The sequence below is a fragment of the Cucumis melo genome, chromosome 2 (assembly GCF_025177605.1).
Source record: "Cucumis melo cultivar AY chromosome 2, USDA_Cmelo_AY_1.0, whole genome shotgun sequence".
Taxonomy (NCBI): Eukaryota; Viridiplantae; Streptophyta; class Magnoliopsida; order Cucurbitales; family Cucurbitaceae; genus Cucumis; species Cucumis melo.
In genome coordinates this window covers 7,932,585-7,945,943 of record NC_066858.1, presented here as the reverse complement: position 1 = coordinate 7,945,943, position 13,359 = coordinate 7,932,585, and positions in this window count along the sequence as shown.

Sequence of the window (13,359 nt, the reverse complement as noted above, 5' to 3'; positions counted from 1 at the left end):
CCTACTACTAGTCCCGCTAGGTGTCTGTTAACTTCCCATTAGGGTTCTATAAAGAAGTACCCCTAAACTGGCGTGTTACCGAACACATGCAATCTAGTGATCCCATAAGAACACATCTGTCTTTGATGAACCTAAAGGAATACCTAGGACAAAACTAGTCTTCAGTGAACTCGAAGGAACACCTAAAACAAACTAGCCTTCAGTGAACCCGAAGGAACACTTAAGACGATTGAGCTGTAAGTGACCCCGTTGGACCACTTATATACACAACATCTCATGATAAAGTGGTGATTCCATTGGACCACACAATTATAAAAAGGTAGTGATCCCAAGGAACACCCATATGGAAACGACCTTAGCAGATAAAGTTAACAGAACACGAAATCCATAGCATGTAGAACATCATACATCATATTATGGCATCAATATTAATCATAATGTTCTTAATCATGTGATTACTATTTCAGCATCATCATCATCAACATAATATTAGTCATAACTATTAGCCATCAACATACGTCATCAATACATTATGCATTTTAGCTACGTTAATGTATAATGGAGAAATCACATGCAAACTATTAACTTCAGTACGAAGGTCTAGTAGAAGAATCTCTTAGCTCGAGATTAGCAAACAGATAATTATGTCTAACAGCAACAGTCAAAGTTTTCCAAATAGACAAGTCTTAAACATATATGAAGCTAAATTAATAAATTCCTCAACTGGCTAAATGCCCAAAAACCCAATTAATTCAACTTACCAAAAGTTAAGGTTGAAACCAAATTGTCCTTACTTTGGGAAAATTCTACAGCACAAAACTCCCACTATAATCTAGCCAAACCTTCAGGTAGAATACCCTAACTTAAATCCAAAATTAAATTATTTAGTGTTCAAAATTAATATTGCATGGGTATTATCCAAAACCCATTAAAACTTACCAAAAATAGGTGGGAAAAGGACAAAAAAATAAGACTAGCAGTTTCGAAACGGCTTGGCAGCTTAGCTAGGAAGAAGGTAGCTCACGCAGCTCAATGAGAAATCAACTCGACTTGGAATGGATGGGTGGCTCGTGTGTGCGGCTTGGATGATAGAGAGGTTGGCAGCGGCTCAGGTAGATGGCTTGCGTGGCTCACGAAAGAATCGACTCAGATGCTTGTGAAATGTGACGATCGGCGATCGATGAAGGCTTGTCGGCGACGCTACTGCACGGTAGAACGACGCGACAGAAGATGACGCACGACGATCGATGAATACCCTTCTGCGACGAACGGAGACTTACAAATGGCTCGTGTGCGGCTCGACTTCAATGCCAACTTGAACGACGGCTGAGCTCGCTATTGGCTTCAATGACAAGTTGGGACGGATAGCAGATGGACAGCAAGCTAGGTGGCATGATGACAGTAGTGGCAGCAACTAGGGTTTGTTGAAGAAAAACATGAAGCTAGGGTTTTTCCTTACAGAAGAAGATGAATAGTGTTAGCACGCATCTCGAGGCTTAATTAAGAAAAATAATAATAAATAATAATAATTATTCTTTTCTTTTTACGCTTTTCCAATTAATCTAAACTAAAACTCTCGCTCCTCGTTAATTACCCATCAAATTTTCTTATCTTCTTTTTTTCTTTCTCCCCAAAATATAACTACTTAATTCAACTTAAATCAAATCTCTCACCATACCAAAAACCCAATTTCAATAATTAATTACATATTCATAAATAAATAATTAATTAATTCTAATTTCCACAAACCAAACAAATTCTCAAGTTATTTCAAATTAGCACACTAATAAAATTCAGCACAATTAAAAATTAAACCAAGATAAATAAAAACAAAATTTTTCTTGCTTTACGGCGTTACATAAGATATGTAACACCCAAAAAATTAAGATAATTTTGGGGGTTAATTATCTTAAATTTGTTTAATTAGATTTAATTTAAGGGGCGTTATTTTGAATTCATTTAATGAGAATTATTTGATTTGGTGGAATTTTGAAATTAATTAAATATTTGTTGAATGAATATTTAATTAATTAGAGGTTTTGGCTTGTTGTTGTTGAAAATTTGATTAAATTGTATGAAGTTTATGTAAAACTGCAGATTTTTGGAGTCATTGAAATTGAATTAAATTAAATAATTATGAATATTATTTAACTAAATTGTAGAGTGAAAATTCTGTAGGAGATTTGATGATTATATATATATGTAAAAATATATATAATTATTATGGGAAAGAAAAAGATGTTATGTTTGTTAAATATAATTATTTAAGAAAAAAATAATTTTTTTAAGAGAAAATATATTTATTAAGAGAAAAAAAGAAAATAATTATATCTAATTATATGGCGAGAAGCTGTAATTACTTATAAATGGATGATTATTTTGAAAAAGGAATAAAAATTAATTATCGTAAAAGATAATTAATTATTTAGAAAAAATAAATTGATTGGATAAGAAAAAACAGTTACCTACGTTAAACTATATTCATCATCGTAAAACACACCCATTGAATTAATCCCAACGGAAATTAATGGAAAGAAAATGAGATTTATTGGAGGATGTTGTTTCTTGGATTTGGGTCATCGTTGAAAATATCATTTTCTCCTAACAAAGACAAGTACAAAGGCTATTGTTTATCTTGAAAGAGAAAATCTTAGCTGTATCAAGTGGCAAATTGAGGGGCTTTCTCGTATTTATTTTCGTTGTGGATTTTTTTTTTTTTTTTTTTTTTTTTATCTGTGAGCTGTTTAGGTTCAGGTTAGTTTATGAATGTCTTAGGTCAACTTATTTGACTCTATAATATTTAGACATCAAATAGATTCATAGAAAATTAATTTTTAAGTAAGTGATAAAGTATATTTGATTTTACTTGCCTCGACTAGTTCACATTCTTTTTATAACTAGACATTTTTTTGTATTTTTGTCCACCTATTTATTAAGTTAGTCTATTTCTCACATTTTAAGTGTCTAACGTATGACCTAAACATCATTTTAGGAACAACTTAGTTATAATCAAAATTAACATTTGGAGGTATTATTTCTTCTACTTTAAGTGAAAAACACTATATTATAAACAAATAATAAATTCATATTGAATGAGAGGAGAGATAATTTTAAACACGACTTAGCATTGGATGATGGATATCATAAATATGGCATAGCGTATGTAATAGCTAAAAAAGAGGTTCCACATAAAACACAACACTTAACAACCTTCGATTCAAGCTACTTTTAAGAAAAAACATAAAAGTTCTTCAGTCTTCACATACAAACAAACAAACGTTAAAGACATCGATATTGGTTTTCGCCAAGCTTCTTCAGTACTGCAAATCATCAATAGAAAATGTAATTAACATATCTGAGAGATGTTTTCAAATTATATAAAGAAAAAATATAAAGAGTAAAAATGTAGATAGGATACCTGGGGAAAAAGGATATAATAATACTCCAACAACTTTCCATACATACTCTTCAAGTGCAAGTTCAACTCACTGTTTCTAAGGTTCAGTTTCTCCTAAGAACATAGAATAGAGAAACATCTTGATGTATAAATATTGTTTATATATATTATATATACATTAATAACATTTTGTTAATGTTTGCCGATACTTTTAAGTTTTGTGAATTTCTACGTATAATGATTAATCTTTTATGTCTATATCAAACCTATGAAATCATGAAAACATCGTAGAACATTTAATACTATATATGAGCTTATCGAGATAATAGTTACAAATTTTGTAGATAATTTTTTAAAACATGTATATATTGAAAAATTAAATTGATCAAGATCTCAGATTTGTATACCTTAACATCTTGTATTGAAAAGGAAAGGAGACCCATTAGAATGAGTATTTTCTCCTCATCTTCATTCATGTGAAATGGCAACCTTCCCCCAAAATATAACATTCCAAACTCCCTTAAGAGGTGATTGACCAACTGCAATGAAATAATTTTTAAAGATATATATTATATTGTGTATTATATTATAATGTATTGTATCATATTATATTATATTGTACTGATCATCACCTCAATATTAGGCTTCCTATCATTCACAAAAGCTGCAATTCTACGAAAATCAAATTCATTTATGAACTGATCCATTCCTCTTTCATCAACCGGAGTGGTAGAGATACGCTCGTTCTTATACTTAAGCACTCTATGTAATTAAACAGTACACAAATTAATAACACAATAGTTAATTATAATACATAAACATATTGCTTTTGTCTTCCTATTTTTAGTTTTGACGATTTATTTTGATCGTTATAAGTTTCAAAATGTTTGACTTTAAATTCTTTCATTTATTTTGATCATTTTTTTAAAGTTGAGATAGACTAAAATGAATCAAAATTGAAAATATATCTTTTTTATATACCCTAATTTTGTTGGAAATTAAACTCAATACATTAGAAAGAAAGATATAAAACATACCTTAATGTGAAAAAAATCTCCAAATCATCCTTGAAGTATACCATGGAGGGAACAAATCTTTCACGAAAGGCTGAATGATTTTTTTTTCAAAAATGAAAAACGCATTAATATTATTAATTCATGATTAAAAATCTAGAGATCTGTATACAAGAAACATAATGCAATAAGTTTAATTTACTTTGATAAATAAGACGAGTAACATTTTCTGTATCATATTCGTTAAGTCCCCGTATCATACCACAAGTAACTGGATCGTCCGTAAAATTTCCCTGTAATAGAAATTATTAAAAAATGGATTTACTTGTGATTTAGGTAATTTGTTTTAGCTAATTTAGTATCAAATTTAAAAGCAAACAAATAAATTTCACCTGTAATCTTCCAACAAATAATTGGACAAAATTGAGATTTTCATACAAGTTGAACCAATCAAGTGAGCTTTCACAGTACACTCCTAAATAATCAATTTTTTGTGGGTTTGTACCGCCCAGGTGATAAACCAACTCAATATCCAATTCTGGAAGCTGCAAACAATAATATTACAACCATATTTTTCTTTTAATTAGTATTTTTATTTTGATACTATGTGATTATAATGGAATGAAAATGTATAAACTTTCAATTCTGACCATGCTTTAATAATAGTAATAATAATAACAACAACAAAATTGAATTTTTGTAAAATGCTGTTGACCAAGCTAAATTAATATCTTTTGATGAACATAACTCAATTTTTTTAATACAACAATTTAGAGGCGGGGGATTCGAACTAATTTCCACAAATTACCGTTAAGCTAATTGCCTCTTGCATTTCGCCGTTAAAGTAGCTGCACAAAAAGTCATGATCATTAAAGTAAGTGTTATAAGATAATGTTTAATAATAAAATGTAGCATACTAGAAAAATTAGCTAAATCATCATACGATATTATAAATGGAACAAAAAAGGTTTAGGTAATTTAATTTGAACCACATTAATTAAGATTGAACTGACCTGGTTAAGAGGTTCAATGAGAACAATAAGTATTCGCACTGAATAATAGAAACATATAGAAAAAACAATATGTGTTAAAAAGCATATAATTTTAAAGAAAAATCAAGTAGAGTGGTTGTTAAAATTTAAATTATGAGAAACAAATTAAATATTGAAATAACCTGTGAAGGATGTTCTTCATATGATGAGAATATATTAATTATTTGAGCTCCTTTTGGTTGATTTTGGATCAAAGGCAGATGCAATAAATGTTGGTTTATTTGGGGATATTGATAACCAACTCCTCTAGACATGTTATTATTCAACCCCTCGTAGTAAATCTACGATACATGAATTTAATTAATAATTTAGTGCAACGATGAATGAATATTAAGTGTTTAATTAATTTCGTTTGTTTCAACGTACGTTAAAAGTGAGCATAATTAATTTATCAATGAAACTATATTATGTTATTTTACACCTGAATGACACAATAAATATCGATTCCATGTCGATGTCAATTTTTCGAAGGCGCTGCAAGTTTAAGAATAAATGCAAATGATTAAATGTTAGGGAGAAATTTCAGCAATACTTTAGTGTGAATGAAATTAAATAAAAAACGTACAAAACTAAGTTTAAGACTTACATAGGAGGACAAATAGTTGGTGGTTGGGATTAGCAGCCAACTCTCGTAGTCTAGATAAAGTGAAATAATTGTTGCTAAGATCCGCTAGAGACTTTACACAAAGAAATGGCCATCAAATGTGTGTGTCTATATATATACATAACAAGGTTTAAACTATTAAGGTCAAGTCTTTAAAGAAAAGGAACTTTATATTTTATTATTTTTAAATAAATTAATTAACATGTCTAATGTTCATATTAATTAAATTAAATTTACATTGGTAAATTTTTTTTGCTTGTAATATTTTTTTTTGTATGTTTCGTGATTTTTCTTATGAGTAAATTGTAAATATATAAGGAAGTATCAACACATGTCGAGTTTAATATTAGTGTATACGTATAAGTATATAAACAAAGGACTAAAATTTGTTGTACCTTCTTGAATCGGTAGCTGTCTTGGTTCCCTTGTTGAGTCAATTCAGCCAAGTTTGATAAGTAAAGCATCGAGCCTTCTTCCACATTAGCCCTATAGGCATATACTCTTTTAATAAAAATATACCACGTTATTTCATAGTAATTTTGTTTTAAATTCTTTGTTTTTGAAATTTATGATTTTTTTATTCATTCGCAAGTTTCATGATTCTTTTTTAAAAAAAATTAACACCGATAAAAGATGGATAATAAGAGAATAAAATGTATAAATAGAAATAGTAACATTTATAAACTTCATTCTAAAAACTAAAACGAAAAAAGAAAATGGTTGAGCCAGAAAAAAGGAAAGGGGAGAGGGGAGAGTGAACATATTGAGACACAACTAACATGAATACTCTTTGTTAATATTGGTGGCGAATCTTTGGCTTTCAAGATTGTATTCTATATTGGAAGGTTTAAGTCTTTAGGTCTATATATATACAATCTATCCTTTTTTATCTTATTGAAGTGCTGATATATTATTTTTCTTTTCGAGAAGAAGAGAATTGCAAGAACTATTCATAAAGTATGATGATAGTTGTAATAATATTCTTAAACTTTTAATAATAACAATTGGATATCTAAATTTTTATAGGTCAATCGACAACTATTTCAATTTTTTGTTTTTTGTTTTTTGTTTTTTTCTTGTCTTTTAATTTGTATTTAAATTTTAGTTTATTACAAATAAATATATGTTGGGTAATTGGTTTTGTTTTTTGTTATATAAAAATAAAATGTATTTTTTAAAGGCTTATTTTCTTTTCATTTCTAATTTTCCATCTTAATTTTAAAAATAAGTTTCTTGTTTAAATGTTTTCCAACAGTTTTGAAATTTTGACAATAAAATTTTGCATTGGAAAATTGGAAATGAAAAGAAAACTGTTAGTGAAATTTAAAATTTTGCTAGGTTTCATAAATATTTTAATAATTGATTGGACTGTATCGAAAATTCCTTATTCTTCTTCTTATTATTATTATTTGAAAATCCCTTATGATTATTATTATTATTTCTCTACCTTTGATACAAAAGTTGGCATGTGACTAATGTTTCTTAATTTGGCGTCGTGCAGCTTTTATCTAATGGTGCGTTATATTTAGAATGCATATGTATCAGTGTTGTTCGCCCATACCCATACGCATACGTCTAATTTAGTTTTCTTAATTTTTATTTCTTGTGTTTAAAATATACATATTCCAAAACAGAAAAAGACTTTTATGTTTAGCCTATAAAGTTTCAAACTTAAATATAATCATGCCTTTCAAAATTTTAAAAAAATATATATATTATCGTAAGAATTAATTCCATAACACAAGTTCTTGAATATAAGGAGTAGGAGTAGGAGTGTATCCACCGGTAGATTTAGCATAGGTCCTCCAGGGGGGACTCGAGCCCCCCTCAACTTTCTCGTCTTTATATAATATATATATAAAGAAAAGTACTTAATTATTAATATTTATCATTGATTTAGTGGTTATTTTGATCCACCACTAAGTGTATCCTAATAAGTTATTAGAGTCTATCTTTTATAGTAGGCCTTTTAACTTAGCTTAAAAAGTACAAGAATTTCATTAAACATTTTTAGACATAAATTTATATATTAATGATATAAATACGTTTAATAAATAATTTTAATTCAACAATAATTGACATGATTTTGCATCTTAGCTAGAGGTGACAAAAGTTCTTTCACATTCACATTTGTAGTACTAACCAAAGATATAATTCAATTTTTGAAACTAAATAAAAAACGGACCTAAATTGGTGAAGCAAGTTTAATGAGATGTAGTTAACATAATTCAAACCGATCCCACGTTAATTGGTTCTGCATTATTTGGACATATATTTGTTTGCTTGTGTTCTTAGGTGGATATACATGTGGTGTAGATCACACACAAAGCTCACTAACTTACTATAATTATAGGATAAAACACTGGAGGAAGTAATATCCAAACAGAGAAAAACATAAACGTGAGGAGAGAAAGCAGGTGCTACTTTTAAGATCATTTGGATGCCTGTACACGTACATATCTGTCCATCAAAATTATCAAAATCTACAACTTTTTATGAAAATAACAACCAAATAATGTGTGATTCCTCTTGAATAATGTTATTTGAATAATTATTGTTAAAAATAGGGTCAGAAGAATAATGGAAACAAAATAGGCTAGCGGTCATCTACCGATACCCAAAGCCATTATCAATCTATATTTATTGAAAAAATTTTAAAATTAGTAAATAAACTTATGAATTTTAAACGAATCAACTTGCATGTTGTTTGTATCAGTACTGATGAAGATATTTTGATATGAAAAATACAAATAATTGAATTTGGGATCAATGGAAAGATGACATGTGTCCAAATTGAAATTGAAAACATAAATTGAAAAAACCTTCATAAGCCACTTATTTTTATCATGATCATTGGATCAAATTAATTATTTTGGTTCAATCAAATATTATTTATTTAGGCTAAAGTTCAATTGAGCAAAAAAAAGTTTAATTTAGCTCAAATGCTAAATAAGATCCAAATTCATATGGTTGAGTCTAGAGGTCTAATTCATAAGCCAACCAAGCCCAAGCTCATCAAATCCACTAGAGAATTCTGTAGAGAAGTTAAAAAAAAAATTTACTCTAGAAAGGCTTAGAGAGAATTTAAGTTCCTTGGAGATATAAATAGAATTAGAAGATTAAGCATAATAACACATAAATTGACACACTCAGTGAGATCGACATCTCCACCTATCATCTATCTTGTCATCCAAATCTACAAGAAAAACCAATGGCACTAAAGAAAGTTGCGTTCAAAGAAATTGCTACAAGAGATTTTCGCATGGGACCTATCACACACAACCGATCAAAGAAGATCATGCAAAAACAAGAACAAGGTTCTGTTCTCACAAAGAAAAAGTTGGGAACAATTGGTGAAACATTCTAAAGGCGAGATCATTATTTGAGAGAATTCTTTTTTTTTTTGACAATTTTGCTTTTGCATCTGATCTGTTAGAGAAAAAATCACACTTTGAGATAGTGTCCATCACGATGGGCAGATGTAACAGTTGAGGCAGCCATGGTAGAGATGGAGAGAAAAATAATTCTCCTAATGAAAGTTGTCAAGGAGTGAGATCACAAAATCTTTTCCTTGAGATTCTCCTAATGAAAGACTCGTGAAATTCCTAAGTCGAGCCAAACTTTTGTTGCATGTCAAAGTTACGATAAAGGAAAAGTTGTGTTGCAGGAAAACCAGACGCAACAGTCCATCTCCATCACCTCCTTGTCAGTCCAACAGTTGCAAGATATGATCACACAAGCTTTATAAGAGCTTAGTATGAAGGATCGCGACAAACTTCTTTCATGTACTTTAAGCCATATACCAAAAGAATTGATGATCTGAGAATGCTTAGTGGGTACCAGCCTCCAAAGTTTCAACAGTTTGGTGGAAGGGACAATCCAAAACAACACATTGCTCATTTTGTTGAAACATGTGAAAATGCAGGAAGTAGAGGAGACCAACTGGTCAGGGAATTTGTTTGAAGCTTGAAAGAAAATGCTTTCGAGTGGTATACCAATTTGGAGCCGAAAGTAATTAACGGTTGGGAATAGCTGGAAAAAGAGTTCCTCAGCCGCTTCTATATCACTAGGACTGTCGCCAACATGCATGATGAAGCTGACAAACACCAATCAGTCGAAGGGAGAGCCAGTCATCGACTACATAAACCGTGTAGATCAGAGCTCTAAGCCTAGATTGCAAAGATAAGCTCACAAAACTGTTTGCAAAATATACACCCAAGGCATACACTAAGGGCTTCTTTACATTTTGCAAGGAATAAAACTTCGTACATTTGAAGACTTAACGACTCACACCCATGATATGTAATTGAGTACTGCCAATAAGAGAGCAAAAGATTTCTTAGTTCTGAAAATGAAAAATGACAAGAATGAAGTTAGTGAAGATCATGAATAGTGCATAAAAGAGTTTGATCGTTCATTCAACTCCATTGAAATCTTTCTAAAAATATGGTGAGAAGTTCTTGTATTGTCAATACGATGAACATCTAATTTCAATGAATTTACACTTTTCATAATGCAGAAGTTCTCTGCATATAATTTCTTTTACTTGTTTTCCCTTTTAAATTTTCATAACAAGTTATCTTAAATATAAAAGTAAAATATCCATAAGTAAAATTATCTAAAAGTTTCGATACCAATTATGTAAACATCATATCTATGTGTATGTATGTTCGTAAAAGTTTTTGTATGTATGTTCGTAAAAGTTTTTGTATGTATCTTCATGTGTATGCACGGATCTTCAATGTTCTAAACCATGATAAGCATTTTTTCTATACATGTATTTCCATAATTTTTTGTTTTTGGTTCTACACCGATAGAAGTATTTATAAGGATCCAGTTAAGGGACTTTGTATTGTCTATGCAATAAACCTCAATTTTCAATGGATTTACACTTTTTAAGGATAAAAAAGTTATATATATACACTTTTTTATTACTTGTTTTCCTTTTTTATTTAGTTTCTGCAACTCACAAAAAATTATCCATAAACAATAATATCTAAAAAAGTTTCATACCAATTATGTAAATTTATCAATGTGTCTGTATGTTTGTAACACTTTTTGTATTGTATCTTCATGTGTATGTGGAGATTTTCAGTGTCCTGAAGCATACTATAAACCTCCCTTTTTAATGGATTTACATTTTTTCAAATCAAAATATTCTCTTTAGATCTTTTTTTTTTTACTTATGTTGCCTTATTTTGTGTGTACATGCAGCACACAAAAAACTATCTCAATAAAATTTAAAATAGAATCTAAATCTACAGGTTGTATAAATTAGACCACGAATTATAACAAGACTATATCAAAGGTTTCTTTTCTTCTTGGAACTTGTAACGCTCATATCCAACTTACCGGGTTTTCAAATAAGACCACTTTTTGTTAATGAAATGCATTGTTGAAGGGTATGCTCCAATTCAGCTTTTCTCTATTTCCATTCTCATACTTCTGCAATTCTATACATTCAAGTCTTGTTGCTTTTAGATCATCTTTGTTTTAAATAAAAAATATATTAATAAATAAATAATACATAACCCAAAATGTATATGATTGGATGTAGGAACTAAGAAAAATGACTGGTGAAAACATAAATATAGCAAGAACTTCAGTAAAAATGCTTTAAATTTAAAAGTTTTGAGACCAAAATAAATATATTAAAAAATCAAAAAGTTTTAAGGGATTTAAAAACAATATAACATGATAGGTTATTGTACTCAAATTTACTTATCTGACTCCATCAAAGAGGTTAACATCAACTGAGACTTCATGTGGTTTAATATTACCTGATAATTTTGAGATAATGACAAAGCATTATTTTGGACAGTTAATCGTTTTAAACTGTTGGAAAAACAAATATTGTTGATCGTTGTTGTATCTTGTCGAACCACTGCATTGGAAACAAAATTCGGCGCTACCTAAATCGCATACGTCGTTTACTCTCCAAGATTAACACAACTTTCTAACTTAAACGTGCACACATGGAGTAAGGAATGGAATAAAAAAAAAACTCATAGAAAGAAAATTAATGTTTTTTCTTTGAAAGAAGAAGAACGCACCCAAATCTTTACTTTAATATATATACATATATATATATATATACACACATACACATGTATGTATGTACATGTATATATGTATGTATGTACATATGTATACATATGTGTATATATATATATATATATATACACACATATAATTAATGATTTTAGAATTATAAAATATATCATTATAACCATAAAAGTGGTTACAATATTTTTAATCATCAAAATAATAATAATAATTATTGATTTCAAATCAAACGTTAATTATAAATCGATTTACAATGACACGACAGTCAAAATAGCTTTGATCAGCTAGCATAGTTGCAACAAGAAAGAACTTTAAAATCGAAAAAACTAAGAAATCGATACTGTTTAGTATAGCAATAAAACTACAAGTCCTCGGGGTGGAAAAGAACTATAACACATTTTCAATTTGCAAAATTTTCAATATTTTTAATCTACAAATTAGCAAAAGTTATCCAAGAGTGATAATTAATTTAAAAGCTAAACACTCGAGTTTGTGACAAGAAATTCACTTCTTTTGTAGTCTATTTGATTATTTACATATGATTTCAATTCACCAGAATTATAACTAGATTTTGAGAAATGTAAAATGAAACTTAAGTTTCTTTCAAAAGCCAAAAAGCTCGGTTGTGAGTCCAAATGAAGCACCAACGTAATCAATCTTTTTAGGTGAACGTTTAGAAACAGGAACAAGCAGTGGGGGAGATTTCGTTTAGGGACTATGGTTTCTTCTTACACGACACCTCCAAATTGTAATGCAAAACTAATGAATACAAGAACAAACTCACCTAACTTATTATGAGAGAGAAAAAATAATACAACCTCTCAAGCAAGAAAACATACATAATTAAAAATATATTTTAAGAGAGGTAAATACAATTGGAGATTAATAATCCAATTTTTTTTTTAAATTCTAACCTTTTTGGTATGCTCAACTTTTTCGTTGGTGGTTGAAACATTCTCATATTCTCTTTCACTAAGTTTTGTTAATTTTCCTTCGTAATACCTGTGCAACAAAATGAAGACCAAAGTCAGTTAAAAAAAAACTTTAGGATAAAAACGTTCTCTATATATCAACTTTTAAATTTCTTTCTTTCTTTCTTTCTTTTCTTTTTTTTTTTTTTTTTTGCAACTCACAAAAAATTATCTTAATAAAAGTAAAATATCCATAACCAATAATATCTAAAAAAGTTTCAACGCCAATTATGTATACGTATCTATGTGTATGTAT